This window comes from Salvelinus fontinalis, chromosome 10 (genome assembly GCF_029448725.1).
Source record: "Salvelinus fontinalis isolate EN_2023a chromosome 10, ASM2944872v1, whole genome shotgun sequence".
NCBI classification, from domain to species: domain Eukaryota; kingdom Metazoa; phylum Chordata; class Actinopteri; order Salmoniformes; family Salmonidae; genus Salvelinus; species Salvelinus fontinalis.
In genome coordinates this window covers 38,864,139-38,883,003 of record NC_074674.1, presented here as the reverse complement: position 1 = coordinate 38,883,003, position 18,865 = coordinate 38,864,139, and the positions used below count along the sequence as shown (strand labels likewise).

The following is an 18,865-nucleotide window of genomic DNA, read 5'->3' as shown; positions in this document are numbered from 1 at the left end:
AAGCCGTTTCACTAGGTTCTGTAGTCTCTCCAATCATATAGCAGGGGTCCTGCCACTATAGGCTACATTTAGAGTTATTGGGCCACTTTAGTTGTAATACAAACTTTAGCAAAAGATATTCTGGGCTCGGCTACGTGACGCTCGCGACGATGATTTGAAAGGAGTCGCCCGCAAACAAAAAGGCACGTACGGTTTCTTGTCTCAGACGGCAAGCGCTGGGCATCATTCATCATCATCATCATCATCATCACACCCACAAAGAAGTTACAATACGTCATTCACAAGTTACAATACGTCATTCACAAGTTACAATATCGGCACCCATTAGACTGTTCTCTATACTTTAATAAATAATGTGTGAAATTAAGAGTATTTCTGTCTGTCATAAAGCCCTTTTGTGGGGAAAAACTTATTCTGATTGGCTGGGCCTGGCTCCCAAGTGGGTGGGCCTAAGCGCTCACAGGCCCACCCATGGCTGCACCCCGGGCCAAGTCATGTGAAATCTCCCGTTAGCAATTATCACATTCTTTGGGGGGAATAATCTAATCTTCCTGCTGCTCTAAATCCACAACAATGCTCAATTGTGCACCTACAGTAGCAAAAGCGCTGGCTAGCAGTGTTTCTGTACGTGTGATGGCAGAGCTTGCAAAACAAATGCCCATCCAATGGATACAAACCATCCTGCCAGGTACCATCCTGCCAGGTACCATCCTGCCAGGTACCATCCTGCCAGGTACCATCCTGCCAGGTACCATCCTGCCAGGTATCATCCTGCCAGGTACCATCCTGCCAGGTACCATCCTGCCAGGTATCATCCTGCCAGGTACCATCCTGCCAGGTAGGCCTTCTTTGCTGTCAACACTTAAATTGAGAAGTTAGTTTGGGGAAAACCTTTACTGTTTTGGCATTCCTCGAATTTGATCAGTTTTCTATTATAAAACAAATATATATAATTGATTTTGAGAGTGAAAAAAACCCCTCAGAAACCTATTTTAAAAAACAGCAAGAAAAAAAAAGGTTTTGCCCCCCCCCCCCCCCCCCCAAAAGAAAATTGCTGCCGACTGTTGAAAATCTAACAAAATAACACCCTTCGTTAGATTGGAAGGAAACACTGAAGCCTTTGATTGTTTACACAATGTTAATATGATATTGCCAAGTTAAAATGCTATGTGTGTATGGAGGGTAGATCACTGGCTCCTTGCTCAGCCCACACATTAAAGATAACATCATCCACTATGTCTGTCTCTCTACTGGCTGTGTAGGGCAGGACACCAACCTTCCTTGACATTACCAGTAATGTTACCAGGTGCCCCCCGTTCAGTGGGCTACCGGTAATGTTACCAGGGGCCCCCCCGTTCAGTGGGCTACCGGTAATGTTACCAGGGGCCCCCCGTTCAGTAGGCTACCGGTAATGTTACCAGGGCCCCCCGTTCAGTGGGCTACCAGTAATGTTACCAGGGGCCCCCCGTTCAGTAGGCTACCGGTAATGTTACCAGGGCCCCCCCGTTCAGTGGGCTACCGGTAATGTTACCAGGTGCCCCCTCTGTTCAGTGGGCTACCGGTAATGTTACCAGGGGCCCCCCGTTCAGTAGGCTACCCGGTAATGTTACCAGGAGCTTCCCGTTCAGTAGGCTACCCGGTAATGTTACCAGGGCCCCCCCGTTCAGTAAGCTACCCGGTAGCTTTAAACAAATGGTTAACGGTCCGGTCTGCAAGTAGCCCAGTTTTAGAACGGCCCCCACGATAACGCTTAATAAATGGAAAAATGCGGCTTACAAGATAGAAAGCAAAAAAATATATATATATATATATATATCATTTTGGTATTTTGAATGGTAGGGCTAGAATCAAGACATTTTCTCTGAGGAAAGAGCTACATTGGACCTGTATATGAAATGGGAAGGTTGAGGGAGAATCTCTCTCCTTGCAGTGTAGGCCTAGGGCGGGAACCAACCCCTGGCCACTAATTACACAGCCTGGTTTATGACTCAACTGATGGCTTCAAAGAAAGAAAGAATAAGCAGTCAGACTGTAGTCAGTTCAGCCAGTGGACATATTGAGGAGCGGTTGGTTTTCATATTTAGTCATTGCTTCATTGCCGTCGGTCGGTTGGTTGGTCGGTTGCAGCCTGTGTGGTCATTTTAGTTGGATGACAATAGGATAAAAATGGTTATTACGCATTATAATGTAAGGACACAAAACACACACTGATGTATCCACTGTCGCAGACAGACAGACGCAGACAGGCAGGCAGGCAGACGCAGGCAGACAGGCAGACAGACAGGCAGACAGACAGGCAGACAGACAGGGAGCTGCTGGTAAAAAAAGAGCAACGTGGCGATATGGCCAAGATCCAACGACTGATCCAGGCCAGGGGTGCATTCATTAGTAGGACACTGTTGCAAAACGTTTGCTTCCGTTTGGTTTCTAGTGAATACACCCCAGCCCTAGCCATTTGCATGTCTAATCATTTAAAACAGAACCTTTTCTGATCTTTTCAAAACGGCCCGACAAAAAGTCCTACTTACTGTGGAATAAAAATCGACAGAAACAATTAGGCAATACAAAAGAGACACGGGGAGAGAGAAGGAGAAAGGGGAGGGAGACAGAGAGCGAGAGAGAAGGGGGGGGGGGAAAGAGGGGAGGGAGACAGAGAGCGAGAGAGAAGGGGGGGAGAAAGAGGGGAGGGAGACAGAGAGCGAGAGAGAGAGAAGAGAGGCTCTCTCTACATTAAAACAGAAGATAGATAGAGAGAGAGAGGCTCTCTACATTAAAACAGAAGATAGATAGAGAGAGAGAGAGGCTCTCTACATTAAAACAGAAGATAGATAGAGAGAGAGAGAGGCTCTCTACATTAAAACAGAAGATAGATAGAGAGAGAGAGGCTCTCTACATTAAAACAGAAGATAGATAGAGAGAGAGAGGCTCTCTACATTAAAACAGAAGATAGATAGAGAGAGAGAGGCTCTCTACATTAAAACAGAAGAGAGAGAGAGAGAGAGAGGCTCTCTACATTAAAACAGAAGAGAGAGAGAGAGAGAGAGAGGCTCTCTACATTAAAACAGAAGATAGATAGAGAGAGACTCTCTACATTAAAACAGAAGATAGATAGAGAGAGAGAGAGGCTCTCTACATTAAAACAGAAGATAGATAGAGAGAGAGAGGCTCTCTACATTAAAACAGAAGATAGCCTAGTTGTGTCCTTTCAGCAAGGCTGTTTCTGTCCCGTCACTATGACAACCGCTAGGAACACTCCATGTCTCAGGAGGACTGATGTGCAGCTGATAAACAATCTCAATGGTAAACACTCGTTATTCCACTGTGCATGAGATTACCATCGATGGTGGGACAGAAAAACGACTGAATAGCCAAGTCCTTCTCTTTAACAGACCGGGCATGTAGTTATACGGTTTGAGCTTAAAAAATAAAATTAATAAAAAAGAGAAAACTGCAGATGTTACCGACTTCAGATCAGCTGGTCTTTAAAGCACAGAGCCGTATAGAACCACATCACTAACTATAACTGACTTCAGATCAGCTGGTCTTTAAAGCACAGAGCAGTATGGAACCCCATCACTAACTATAACTGACTTCAGATCAGCTGGTCTTTAAAGCACAGAGCAGTATGGAACCCCATCACTAACTATAACTGACTTCAGATCAGCTGGTCTTTAAAGCACAGAGCAGTATGGAACCCCATCACTAACTATAACTGACTTCAGATCAGCTGGTCTTTAAAGCACAGAGCAGTTATGAACCCCATCACTAACTATAACTGACTTCAGATCAGCTGGGTCTTTAAAGCACAGAGCAGTATGGAACCCCAACACTAACTATAACTGACTTCAGATCAGCTGGGTCTTTAAAGCACAGAGCAGTATGGAACCCCAACACTAACTATAACTGACTTCAGATCAGCTGGTCTTTAAAGAGGCAATATGCAGTTGCTACATCTATTTTTGGACTTAAATAAATGAATGATATGTACCCATTGATTTTTGAAGAATATAACTTATAAATGCCTCATGAGCTTAGTTCCACTGTCATTTAACATCAGAGCCACCTAAAATATAAGCTTGTTTTACTCCATTGTTTGTAAACAAAATAAATGTAAACAAACAATATATAGCCTCAAAACATGGTTAAAACCATAATGTTGATGTCATGGATGGCCAGTGCTTGAATCCATAGCTCTGTCTATGAATTTGAGAGTGATTACATTTCTCCAGCTTTTTACCGAACCAGGGGCGGGGAGTCCACTTTGTCATAGTTTCAACTGCTGATTGACACTTTAAGAAAACCACTTGTGATTAAGAGAGTTATGAGAGAGAGGCTTCCCACAAACCACATATTTTATAGCCCATTGATTTAGACAGGCTACACCTAGGCATCATTGTAATGCTTCGCAAGGAAAATGGAACAATCAAAATCATTTGTCATTGGTCGCTACAGGTAACTACCAACATAAAGTGTCTTAATAGGGTGTTGGACCACCACGAGCCACCAGAACAGCTTCAATGCACCTTGGTATAGATTCTACAAGTGTCTGGAACTCTATTGGAGGGATGTGACACCGTTCTTCCACGAGAAATTCCATCATTTGGTGTTTTGTTGATGGTGACAGAATACAGTCTTAGGTGCCGCTACAGACTCTACTGTAAGTGTTAAATTGGGTTGAGATCTGGTGACTTGATTCTTTCAAAGTCACCGAGATCTCTTCTTGTAGCCATGGTAGCTAAAATAATGAACAACTGGGCATTTTTTTTATATATATATATATAACCCTAAGCATGATGGGATTTTAACTGATTAATTAACTCAGGAACTAAACCTGTGTGGAAGCACCTGCTTTCAATATCATTGTATAATTTACTTAAATGTTTTGTTTATTTTGGCAGTTACCTGTAGTTAGTGATGCAGTCGTACACGGCCTCACAGTAACGCTTGTTCTCGTCTGGAACAAGCTGGGTTTTTAAATAGTAGGACAACAAGAAGAGATTTAATTTGTCTGAATGGAGAAGTTAAAAAATATATTATTTTTTAAATCACAATTTCAATCAATTACTCCGATCAGAATTGGATAAGAAAGGCCAACACTGAAATAATATTAAGATGTATTTGTCATGTAGACAAATAAGCCTCCATGTCATAGTGTAGGTGACAGCCTCCATGTCATAGTGTAGGTGACATGCACAATGTGACAGCCTCCACGTCATAGTGTAGGTGACAGCCTCCACGTCATAGTGTAGGTGACAGCCTCCACGTCATAGTGTAGGTGACAGCCTCCATGTCATAGTGTAGGTGACAGCCTCCATGTCATAGTGTAGGTGACAGCCTCCATGTCATAGTGTAGGTGACAGCCTCCATGTCATAGTGTAGGTGACAGCCTCCATGTCATAGTGTAGGTGACAGCCTCCATGTCATAGTGTAGGTGACAGCCTCCATGTCATAGTGTAGGTGACAGCCTCCATGTCATAGTGTAGGTGACAGCCTCCATGTCATAGTGTAGGTGATATGCACAATGTGACAGCCTCCATGTCATAGTGTAGGTGATATGCACAATGTTACAGCCTCCATGTCATAGTGTAGGTGATATGCACAATGTGACAGCCTCCATGTCATAGTGTAGGTGATATGCACAATGTGACAGCCTCCATGTCATAGTGTAGGTGATATGCACAATGTGACAGCCTCCATGTCATAGTGTAGGTGATATGCACAATGTGACAGCCTCCATGTCATAGTGTAGGTGATATGCACAATGTTACAGCCTCCATGTCATAGTGTAGGTGATATGCACAATGTGACAGCCTCCATGTCATAGTGTAGGTGATATGCACAATGTGACAGCCTCCATGTCATAGTGTAGGTGATATGCACAATGTTACAGCCTCCATGTCATAGTGTAGGTGATATGCACAATGTGACAGCCTCCATGTCATAGTGTAGGTGATATGCACAATGTGACAGCCTCCATGTCATAGTGTAGGTGATATGCACAATGTGACAGCCTCCATGTCATAGTGTAGGTGATATGCACAATGTGACAGCCTCCATGTCATAGTGTAGGTGATATGCACAATGTTACAGCCTCCATGTCATAGTGTAGGTGATATGCACAATGTGACATCCTCCATGTCATAGTGTAGGTGATATGCACAATGTGACAGCCTCCATGTCATAGTGTAGGTGATATGCACAATGTTACAGCCTCCATGTCATAGTGTAGGTGATATGCACAATGTGACAGCCTCCATGTCATAGTGTAGGTGATATGCACAATGTTACAGCCTCCATGTCATAGTGTAGGTGATATGCACAATGTGACAGCCTCCATGTCATAGTGTAGGTGATATGCACAATGTTACAGCCTCCATGTCATAGTGTAGGTGATATGCACAATGTGACAGCCTCCATGTCCAAACCTATGCTGACATAAGGGAGGCGCCAGAAAAATGTAACCAAACTATAAATGAGACTTTTAATTCCATAAATAAAGGCTAAAAACGTCAGACACGTTTGATGAGAATAAGGAAGGATGATTACCATTGCTGTCTAAAGGCTGGATTCTGTCAACGAGGCACGGTCTGATCAAATGGTCACAAGACGGGAGAGTGACGGCCAGCGTCTGTTACACAACGCACATCACTCACCATATAACAGTTTACAACCTGGACGCTTTGTCATTTTTAAAGAAGCAATGGCTTACCTTCGTTCAAAGTAGCCTAGCCTAGCCTTCTTTCAAAGTAGCCTAGCCTAGCCTTCTTTCAAAGTAGCCTAGCCTAGCCTTCTTTCAAAGTAGCCTAGCCTAGCCTTCTTTCAAAGTAGCCTAGCCTTCTTTCAAAGTAGCCTAGCCTTCTTTCAAAGTAGCCTAGCCTTCTTTCAAAGTAGCCTAGCCTTCTTTCAAAGTAGCCTAGCCTTCTTTCAAAGTAGCCTAGCCTTCTTTCAAAGTAGCCTAGCCTTCTTTCAAAGTAGCCTAGCCTTCTTTCAAAGTAGCCTAGCCTTCTTTCAAAGTAGCCTAGCCTTCTTTCAAAGTAGTCTAGCCTTCTTTCAAAGTAGTCTAGCATAGCCTTCTTTCAAAGTAGTCTAGCATAGCCTTCTTTCAAAGTAGTCTAGCATAGCCTTCTTTCAAAGTAGTCTAGCCTAGCCTTCTTTCAAAGTAGTCTAGCCTAGCCTTCTTTCAAAGTAGTCTAGCCTAGCCTTCTTTCAAAGTAGCCTAGCCTAGCCTTCTTTCAAAGTAGCCTAGCCTAGCCTTCTTTCAAAGTAGCCTAGCCTAGCCTTCTTTCAAAGTAGCCTAGCCTAGCCTTCTTTCAAAGTAGCCTAGCCTAGCCTTCTTTCAAAGTAGCCTAGCCTAGCCTTCTTTCAAAGTAGCCTAGCCTAGCCTTCTTTCAAAGTAGCCTGGCCTAGCCAACATAGAATCATAGATATGTTGATGGAATCATTCTATAAAACGCTTAATATGACATTGAAACTGTCACGTCAAACCGTTGGCGCGTGCTGTGTTTTTTTTGAGAACAGTGTTTTCCCGCTAATTACATTTTGGAATATTTGCGAATAGCCTACAGCCATGTGAAGAAAAAAATAATAATAGTTTAACATTTTAAGCTAAACGGTCTGATCTGTTGCATCAGCCTCATTAGAACCCCACAGTGGAGGTGTCAAAATACCCATAAAACCTATTTCAGTCAAACAGGGAAATGGTTCCAATAGTTTTTCCTCTGGCGTTAAATGTTGATAACCATGTAAATCTCTCTAGGACAAGGTGACTTTCATCAATATATTTGCCTCTATTTACTCTCAGATTCTAAAATGCTAATTAGCATCAATGTAGACATCATGCAAAACTACAAATCCCTGCAAGCTCCTGCACGTCATCTCTAGCAGACACCTTTGCTAACAGGTGTCGTGTCAATTTAAAACTTGCACAAAACACTACAAAGAATGTACAAATATTTAGCCAATTGATTCATCACTACATTAAGCTAGCAGATAGTTAATCCAGAGAGTCTTACATTTGCCTCGTTTCGGCAGTCTCGTTCAGATCAGCCTGAAATGTGTAGTTCTTTATGATAGCCACATTAGCAGCTAATTAGCATTTCATCATTGACAGGGTAAATACAGGCTAATAGATTGATAAAAGTCACCTTGTCGTAGAGAGATTTACACAGTTATCAAAACGTCACACCAGGGTAAGCCTACACCAAATACAGACCTTATTGTAAGTGTTTCTAAAATCCCCTACGGGGAAAATGCGGCCATTCTGACTGGCTGGGCCTGGCTCCCAATGGGTGGGCCCATGCCCTCCCATGGCTGCGTCCCTGCCAAGTAATGTGCAATCCATAGATAAGGGCCTATGTTATGTTAATTTTAGGGATACGCGATATATAGACGAATCGGACGATATTAGATATTAGTTTAACGTCAATGTGCAAAAACCGATGTCAAAGCTGACGTGGATACTCATATAACGTAGGTACATGACGTAATGACGCCACGTAAAATGTCAAAGCTGTACAAAAAAAAGTCTGCAAACACCGGCCACGAACGACGTGTTTACAATACTGCGTTGGTAATAAAGCATCATTTGTTTGACCGCAACTTCTGGGGTAGCTAGCTTTAGCTTGGTACCTAGCTAGCACCAATACAACCAGCCTGAAAACAATGACCAGTAGAAACTGCAGTCATTGTCATTATTCTTAGCAATGATTTAGGAATCCGTTTGAGTAAGTATTAGCTAGGTTGCCACTTGTTGTTCTCCTATTGAAATTGAACTTCAGTTCTTGAAAATAAATACCTAGCCAGCTACTTAACCCAAAACTAACGTTATAAAAAAGAGCCAGCTAGCTTCATCTGGCTAATGACGCTCGACCTGACCGGGTTATGTGTTGTGAAGCTAGCCACAATAAGGATTAGGCACAATAGTGGGATATGCAGTTTGACTTCAAAAAGAAAAGTGTCATTGACAATGATGCAAATGAATAAAAATAGTAGAATTATGCCATACCTTTATTTTGAAGGCTAACCACATAGTCCAGTATTGTGGCTAGCTTCACATAGATGGGTCCGACCACCATTAATCAAATAAGTACTGTCTTATTAATTAGGGTTATTTTAGATGACACTTAGCTATATAGTTAGCTAGCTAACTATAGCTACTGAAATAGATGTTGTTTTGCTATGTTTTTGGGGAAGAACATTGTTTGCATCCATGAGCTAGCTAGCTTTTATTTATAACCAGCACTGTAGGTGTGCGAGACAACTTTACCAGCATCACAGCATATGTGTCGATGAATTGTTGCGACATATAAAATACGAGTGACATAATAACTAAGGAAAAAAATGTGACATGCAGTCATATTCAGGTCCTGATTGGTCAACAAGCTTATTTGACATGTCAAAGTGTTATTTGACGTGTATCTTTTTTTGACACGCCAAGATCCAAACGGCGTTCCATAGCAACGACCCAAACAGCGTTCCATAGCAACGACCCAAACGGCGTTCCATAGCAACGACCCAAACGGCGTTCCATAGCAACGACCCAAACGGCGTTCCATAGCAACGACCCAAACGGCGTTCCATAGCAACGACCCAAACGGCGTTCCATAGCAACGACCCAAACGGCGTTCCATAGCCAAGACCCAAACGGCGTTCCATAGCCAAGACCCAAACGGCGTTCCATAGCCAAGACCCAAACGGCGTTCCATAGCAACGACCCAAACGGCGTTCCATAGCCAAGACCCAAACGGCGTTCCATAGCCAAGACCCAAACGGCGTTCCATAGCCAAGACCCAAACGGCGTTCCATAGCCAAGACCCAAACGGCGTTCCATAGCCAAGACCCAAACGGCGTTCCATAGCCAAGACCCAAACGGCGTTCCATAGCCAAGACCCAAACGGCGTTCCATAGCCAAGACCCAAACGGCGTTCCATAGCCAAGACCCAAACGGCGTTCCATAGCCAAGACCCAAACGGCGTTCCATAGCCAAGACCCAAACGGCGTTCCATAACAAAGACCCAAACGGCGTTCCATAACAAAGACCCAAACGGCGTTCCATAACAAAGACCCAAACGGCGTTCCATAACAAAGACCCAAACGGCGTTCCATAACAAAGACCCAAACGGCGTTCCATAACAAAGACCCAAACGGCGTTCCATAACAAAGACCCAAACGGCGTTCCATAACAAAGACCCAAACGGCGTTCCATAACAAAGACCCAAACGGCGTTCCATAGCAACGACCCAAACGGCGTTCCATAGCCAAGACCCAAACGGCGTTCCATAGCCAAGACCCAAACGGCGTTCCATAGCCAAGACCCAAACGGCGTTCCATAGCCAAGACCCAAACGGCGTTCCATAGCCAAGACCCAAACGGCGTTCCATAGCCAAGACCCAAACGGCGTTCCATAGCCAAGACCCAAACGGCGTTCCATAGCCAAGACCCAAACGGCGTTCCATAGCCAAGACCCAAACGGCATTCCATAGCCAAGACCCAAACGGCATTCCATAGCCAAGACCCAAACGGCATTCCATAGCCAAGACCCAAACGGCATTCCATAGCCAAGACCCAAACGGCATTCCATAGCCAAGACCCAAACGGCGTTCCATAACAAAGACCCAAACGGCGTTCCATAGCAACGACCCAAACGGCGTTCCATAGCCACGACCCAAACGGCATTCCATAGCAACGACCCAAACGGCGTTCCATAACAAAGACCCAAGCGTTATTCCATAGGGATCCTGGTTGAGAATGAAACGACTGAACAAATTAACAAAACAGCACAGCAAGTAAGCGAAAGAAATAGGTTTTGATTATGTTTAACTGGTAATGGGAACATACGTAAATGACAACAAAATAACTTTTTGGTCAGTGTGGTATGTGCATAACCTTTATTTAACTAGGCAAGAAAAAAGTATTATTTACAATAGACGGCCTGCCCCGGACGACGTTGGGCCAATTGTGCGCCGCCCTATGGGACTCCCAATCATGGATGCATGTGACATCACCGCTGTGATACAGCCTGGAATGGAACCAGGGTCTGTAGTGACTCCTCCAGCACTGAGATAAGGTGCCTTTGACCGCTGTGATACAGCCTGGAATGGAACCAGGGTCTGTAGTGACGCCTCCAGCACTGAGATGCAGTGCCTTAGAACGCTGTGTCCATGTGTGTGTGTGTGTGTTAACTATTTAACTGTACTAGAATGCTTTAATTAAAGGCCGCTAAAATTTTAAACATCCGTATTGTTTTTTTTGGCAAGGAAAACATCGATGTCTGACAAAAATGTCAATGTCATATCGTTGCATCACTAGTTAATATTGTAATGACCCGGCTGGGTCATAAAGGGAAAAGAGACGGACTCTAGGTGTGCAGGTCAGAACACAGGTTTATTCATAAACTGGGCTATTGTTCCGGCCACAACCCACGCCGCTAAATGCCGAACGTACACAATGTTACCCTGTCGGGTCAAGAGTCACTCTCATAGGAACAGATCAAGGCACGAACAGAAGAGAGCGAACAATGAGACAGTAATCCCTATTTATGCATTTCCAAATCCCGCGGTATTACCCATCATACCCCCCCAACCCTTCCATCTGTCCTGACATATTCAACCCCTGCTAGTAGCCATGAGAACCATAACACACCCACAAACACAGAACACAATACCGGGTCGTTACATAGCCCCCCCTTTCTAAACCCTAGCCCCTAGGGTTACACAACAAAATCCTTAAAACGACCCGGAGGTCGCATCAGTCTCTTGGGCCTCCCCGTGACTCTCAGCGGTGGCCCCCCAGAACGCTCCTCTGCCCCAATGTCATTTCCAGCGCCCTCCGAAGAAGCAGCCCCCTCCCCAGGCTCAGGTTGTGCTAGAGTCTCTTCGTTAGACTGTTCCCGTGGGCTCACATCAGAGCCCTCACTCCCATTCCCTACCGTTTTCCTCCCTCTGTAGGGTGCCAATCGATCCCGGTGGACCACCACCTTCCTGCTCCGTGGGGGAACCTCCACCCGGTACGTCACCTCCCCCACTCTCTCTATCACCAGACACGGCCCCACCCATGCACTGTCCAGCTTTGGGCACCGCCCCTTCTTGCGCGTGGGGTTGTGAAGCCACACACATTCTCCCGCTCCAAAGTGCCTCCCCCTAGCGCGCGAGTCGTAGTGGCGCTTTTGGCGCACCCCTGCGTTTTCGAGTTGCTCTCTTGCGAAGGTGTGAGCCGCTTCTAACCGGTTCTGCAGACGACACACATAGTTCGGGCCAGGCAAAACCCCGTCGTCATTATCAGGAGGGTGGCCAAACGTCAGTTCGGCTGGGGTGCGCAACTCACGACCTAACATTAGTAGTGCTGGGGAGCACGCAGTCGATTCTTGAACAGCCGACCTACACGCCATAAGAATAAACGGTAAGTGGGTGTCCCAATCTCTCTGGTGTTTTGAGGTAACGATGGCCAGCTGCTGTGCTAATGTTCTGTTAAATCTTTCCACCAGCCCATCGCTCTGCGGGTGAAGCGGAGTAGTGCGCGTCTTCTCTGCGCCTAACCGTCTACACAACTCTGAGAACACCCGTGACTCGAAGTTTCTTCCCTGGTCGCTGTGAATAGACTGTGGCACCCCAAACCGACTGATTATTCCCCCCACCAACGCATCAGCTATTGTCCCCGCCTCCTGGTCTGGGAGAGCGTAAGCCTCCGGCCACTTGGTGAAGTAGTCCATGGCGGTTAGAATCCACCTGTTACCGCTGTCTGTGGTTGGAAATGGCCCTACTATGTCTACCCCCAGTCTCTCCATGGGCTCCCCTACTGGGAATTGTTGTTGGAGGGCGTGTGACTGACCTGGAGGTCCTTTTTTAGCGGCACACTCGTCGCACTGCCTACAAAAGTCCTCCACATCCCTCCTGTGCCTTGCCCAATAGAAGCCTTTACGCATGCGCTTTAACGTTTTGGAGACCCCAAAATGCCCTGCGCCTACTCCCCCATGAAGCTGCTGTAACACGCTTCCCTGCAGCCTTTTGGGCACCACTACCTGCCACGTAATTTCTCCAGTCGCTGGCTTTTTCCACCCCCTCTGGAGCACTCCCTCAGCCACTCTAAGGACTGTGAATTTAGCCCACAGTCCTTTGGTGACTGGTGATAGAGGGGCTACTTCCCCCCACGGCGGTCGTCTTCTCTCTTCCACCCACCGCAGCACAGGACGCAGCTCTGCGTCCTCCTCCTGGCGACGCCTCCACTCCCCAACGTCCACAGCCTCAAGCTCCCGGCACTCTGCCACACTCAGCTGACTCACCGTGGCGGTGACTCCCTCCTCCCTGCACAGTTCTCTCTCTCGCTCCACCCGTTTGGCGCAGTACCCACAGCCATCCTCAGCACACGGGCGGCGGGACAAGGCGTCCGCATTGCTGTGGCGAAGGCCGGCTCTGTGCTCCACCTGGAAGTCGTAGGGTTGTAGCTCCTCCAGCCAGCGGGCAATCTGACCCTCTGGCTCTTTGAAGGAGAGAAGCCACTGCAGGGCGGAGTGATCCGTCCGGACCACAAACGGCAGGCCCCCCAGGTAGTACTTGAAATGGCGTACTGCTGCCACGACAGCCAAAAGCTCTCTCCTTGTCACGCAGTAGCGTTTTTCAGCCTTATCAAAAGTCCTGCTGTAATAAGCTACTACGTGTTCCCCATCAGGACCCCGCTGAGCCAGCACAGCCCCCAACCCCTCATTGCTTGCGTCGGTGTCCAGGATGAACGGACGGTTCGGGTCTGGTGAGGCCAGGACAGGGGCCTCCATCAGGGCCCGTTTGAGGGCCTCAAACGCCCGCTGGTGCTCTTCGGTCCACTGAAAAACAGTGTCCTCCTTGAGTAGCTGGTTCAAAGGAGCCGCTACCCCCGCAAACCCCTTCACAAACCTACGATAGTAGGATGCCAGTCCCAGGAAGCTCTTAACCTCTTTTTTTCCCCCTGGAACTGGCCACCCCCTCACAGCCTCTACTTTGTCTGGCATCGTGCTGATGCCCTCACCACCCAGCTGATGCCCCAGGAACGCCACCTCCCTTTGCATGAAATGGCACTTTCCCGGATGTAATTTTAGCCCCGCCCCCGAGATTCTCTCCAACACTCGCCTAATTGCCCCCAGTGCCCCCTCAAACGATGTGCCGTGCACCAATATGTCGTCTAGGTACACAACACACTCGTCTCTCGGAACCCCCGCCAGCACTCTGTCCATGAGCCTCTCAAAGGTGGCAGGAGCATTACAGAGCCCGAAGCACAGCACCTTGAACTGCCAATGGCCCCTATCTGTGGAGAAGGCCGTTTTTTCACGTGCCCCTGGCGAGAGGGGCACCTGCCAGTAGCCACTGCGCAGATCAAGGGAGGAGAACCACGAGGACCCTCTCACGTGGTCTAGCGACTCATCAATCCTCGGTAGGGGATAAGAGTCTTTAGTGGTGACAGAATTTAGGCCCCTGTAGTCAACACAAAACCTAAGTTTACCCCCTTTCTTAGGCACCATGACGACCGGCGCGGACCATGGGCTATCTGATGGCTCAATGAAATCAGCCCGCAACATGTCAACAATAGCTGTGTCTGCTGCTTCCCTCCTGGCAAGGGGAATACGACGGGGCCGAATTTTAATGGGTCGGGCGTCCCCAGTGTCTATTTCGTGCTGAACTAGGTGTGTTTGTCCTACCTCATCTTCCCCCCAAGCGAAGCTATCTTTAAAGTCCAACAGCAGCTGCTTTAACTGTCTCTGTTGTCCCTCATCCAGACCCTGACAGTTCTTCAGCCACACAGCCTCGACGGCGTCGATAGCTTCCTCCTTCCCCCCGTCGGGCTGATGGGTTGAAGGGGCCAGTGTGTTTTGGGCTACTGGGCTGCCTGTGCCTGCACCATGATGGGGAGTGAAGGCCGTCGCCGCCGGAGACAGCTGCTGGGATGGCACAACGACCAAGGGAGCAGCCGGGATGACCGGTGGAGTTTCTGCAAGCTTGGAGGAAGACGGAGGAACAGCCCTGCCCCCTGCTGGCCCTCCCGAAGGCGACATTCCCACTGTGGGCCCCCCCGACAGCCTCAAAGTACCTGACGCTAAGTCCAACTGAGCCCCACAGTTTTTCAAAAAGTCCATTCCCAGTATACAGGGGTCCTGCACCGCTGCTACCCACACCGGACACCCCACAGTTCTCCCCCCCACAGTCACAGATAGCTGACACTTCCCTAACATGGGGGCTAGCTCCCCCGTGACAGTCCGTAGCTGGACATGGGTCGGCTCCACCCGCACCCCAACAGGTAGTATGTCTGGTCTCACCAGGGTTACTGTAGAGCCCGTGTCGACCAGGGCCAAACATTCCACCCCCTCTACCTTGACGACGACATTGCAGAAGTCCCCAACGGTGGTACGTCCCACCACAACTACCGGACTAGGAAACACGGCGGCAGCTACACCCTGGGGGAGCAGGACCCCACCCTCTTGTCTGCGCTGCTGGGTACCTCCTTTGCTTACAGTGGGTTCGGGGGCGGGGGGGTGGGCCCGCGCTGCCCCCTGCGCGAGAACCCGTTGTCGTTTCCCTGGTGACGGGGGAATCTGCCACACTCCCGCTGAATGTGGCCAGGTTGGCCACAACCCCAGCAGACAATAGGAGTTGAGCTGACACTGCGACGTTGCCTGGAGCCCCTCTCCATGACAAGCGAAGCAGTCTTGACCAGCCCGCCCAACTCGTCAACCCACTCTGGCTTTGTGACCCCTGGCACCCCAGCCACCGCTGCTCTCACCTCTGGTTGACTGGTGACTTCCACTCTCACTCCCTCACCCCAGATCAGCTCCCTCTTCCTGGCTATCTCCACTGCAGCCTGCAGAGATGGTGGGTCCGCCATCTGAACATGCTTACCCAGTTCGGTGGAAGAGAGCGCTCTAATAAAACTGTCCCGTGCCAGCTCGTCTTGCACCCCAATCGGCATAGTTGCATAAGCCCGCCTGGTCAGGCTCAGAATACCACTTGCCAACGCCTTTAATGATTCCCCCTGAAGTCTCTTTTTGTTACACAGTTCAATACGCAGCATGTTGGGCTGCGCGTCGCTGCCGAAACGGCCCCCCAATGCCTCCACTAGCGCACCGTAGTCGCCCCTATCGCCCGGGGCTAGCGTTAGCAGGCATTCCGACGCCTCCTCCGCCAGGCTCAGGGCAAGCTGTAACGCTTTCGTCTCGTCAGACCACCTCCCGGCTCTAGCCAACAACTCGAATTGAGTGAAAAAAACTTCCCATTTACCTTGTCCATTGAACTTTGGTAGTTTAGCCGCTACCGTGGCTAATGGCAATAGGTCGCCGCCATCTCTGTTTACCTTAGCAGGCCCAGCCATTTCCGCACCCGGTGACGTCGATATCCCCGTCGCCGTGACGTCAACTCTCGAGCGATGCGAAGGAAAACCCGCCAGTTCTGCCATCTTGCTGACTGACAATTTAACTCCCGCCATGTGGCTCTCCAGCTTCCCTACGGCAGTCGCCGCCTGACCCTCCCGACCGGGTACCCCCGAGCCCACAACGGACACCTTGTCCGACTCTTCCTTAATTTTCCGCCTCGCCCCAAGCGACATGACCGTAGATGCGAGTCACGCTAAAGCCAACCCGGCCTATACTGAACAGCTAACTCGCCTAGTCACGATCCCGTAGTTCGAAAGCACTTCTGACACCAATGTAATGACCCTGTAATGATCTGTCCTGACATATTCAACCCCTGCTAGTAGCCATGAGAACCATAACACACCCACAAACACAGAACACAATGCCGGGTCATTACAATATTTATGTCAGTTCAGCACACAGGTCAAGTTCATTTATATTGGATATTTGGTTCTCTCGTCGGTAGATATTGAACCAAGTATGCCATGACAATGAAAATGTTATTCTGAATTAGGGGAGGATGGAGAACAACCAACACATTGAGTGTGAATTTAGAATTTTCTTTTTATTTGGGTTTCAATATTTAAAAATTCTAATTCACAGACAAAAAGCGTTGATTGTTCTCAAACCTCCCCTGATTCATTGAAAACGCATGCTTGGTTCAATAGCTATTGACGAGAGAACCGACTATCCGGTAGAAAACTAACTTCACCTTGAAGCTGAACCAAACCACATACCTACTGGCTCTCTAAAAACTCGGGTAAACAACAGTTTCCTGTGGATATTTTGTCTCTAATTTCGAACAGCTAAAGGACCAATCACACAGACAACCTGTAGAGTCATTTTGAATGTAATTTATTCAACATTATGGCTTGTAATGATCATTTACACGATTTTGCAGCCATTCGTTTCAGGCTGTATATTATGGCTTGTAATGATCATTTACACGATTTTGCAGCCATTCGTTTCAGGCTGTATATACACCAATTATTTGCGTGTTTGAGCCTGATTAAATCAGTCTAAACTGGCAGCAGACAGACAGGCAGGTGCGGCGCAGGTGAATTTCAACAGGTTACGTTTGCAGCGGGTGACTTGCAGACTACAGACTGGCCGATTCTAGCGTATTACCTGCAAATAAAGCTTCCTACAAATTATTTTGCTAGCTATAAAGCTCATTAAATAAAATGTCTAAGGAAATGAGCTAGCTTCCAAGAACATCTGACATCTCAAATTCAGTTGCGTCGCAGGCTATAACGTCGTTGAAGTCAATGAATAACCAAGGTCCGGTTTGGAAACAGGTCGGTAAAATGGCCTGGATAACTAGTTAGCTACCCAGCTAACGTTACCTAACTGTTAACCCAGATCAGCATACACAGTTCTCTTGACAAGCCAGCTAACTAGCTACTTTCAAATGTGTCCAAAACAAGGGGGTCCGAAAACAGAGGGTGTAATGGCTCTTACCTGTTGGAGCTTTGTCTTGAATGAGCTATTCGGTAAGCTAGCTAACTGGCTAACGTCTATCCAGTTCATGCACGGCTTCGTCGATAGGCGTGTCGGTCAGTCCTGGAAAATGACAAGATCGAATGAATTTATGAACCGATGACAGATTCAGTCTGATTTCAGTGTTGTCTTATGACATGGCTGATCACTCTCCGGCGTGTTGTTTGTACAGAGATCCCAGCCCCGCTTTTCCAGGCTAGGAATGCCTCCCGGAACTGACGACATTTCAGCACCTTTTTTTTCTGGACAGCGTGGTGCGCGTTCACGGACTACTATGTGCGTGCACTTCGATTATTCCGAGAATGAACAGCTAGGGGCACTGTAGTTCGTGTTTGAGGGACTGAAACTAACACATCTAATTCAAACATGAGAGGAGATGACTGATTGTTGGCTACAGTATACAGAGACAGAAACAAAGAAACACGCACACAACAGAGACACATTAGACAGGCAGCCCAATTCTGTTTTTTTTTTTTTTTTTGACAAATCAGATCAGCTCTGAAAAAGATCTGATGTGAAAAGTTCTGTTGTGATTGGTCAAAAGACCAAGTGGGGAAAAAAATCCGAATTGAGCTCCCTGTCTAGACACAGAAAGGCAGACAGAAATACACACACGAGAGTAGGGTACATGTATAATTTTGGTCAGCGGGTGTCAGTGTTACTTTAGAAATCAGGCAGTAGGCTATCATAGCCATGAATGACCATTATCTCTCTCTCTCTTTTTCTCTCTGTGTGTCTGATGGAGTCCATTAATAAAATGTTTTGTTATTCTTAAAATCAGTGGATAACATTGAAATGGATACAGTTAAAACTGAAACAGGGTGACTAATCCTGCTACTTCATCCAAGTCCAGTGGGGTAAATCTGCCATGCCAACTCACCTGGGTAGAGTGTGATTATAAAAATTAAATCCAAACATCAGATAGGAACACTAATATCCTCCAAATGTCATGATTTGCTGATGTGTGCTTTCAGAGTGTTTTTTGGGCAGTGGTTGATT

At 47.4% G+C, this 18,865-nt stretch overlaps 1 protein-coding gene across 2 annotated transcripts in view; it reads right to left on the bottom strand.

Moving 5' to 3' along the window:
- LOC129864132 (arfaptin-2-like) overlaps positions 1-18,111 on the bottom strand; it is a 71,101-nt gene extending 52,990 nt beyond the window's left edge. The window contains exon 1 of one of the 2 annotated variants that reach the window (XM_055936781.1): positions 17,828-18,111. The gene's annotated coding sequence lies outside the window, so the exon portion shown is untranslated. The remainder of the gene's footprint in view (positions 1-17,827) is intronic. The other variant, XM_055936782.1, reaches the window with a different exon arrangement.
- Between the last annotated feature and the right edge of the window lie 754 nt (positions 18,112-18,865).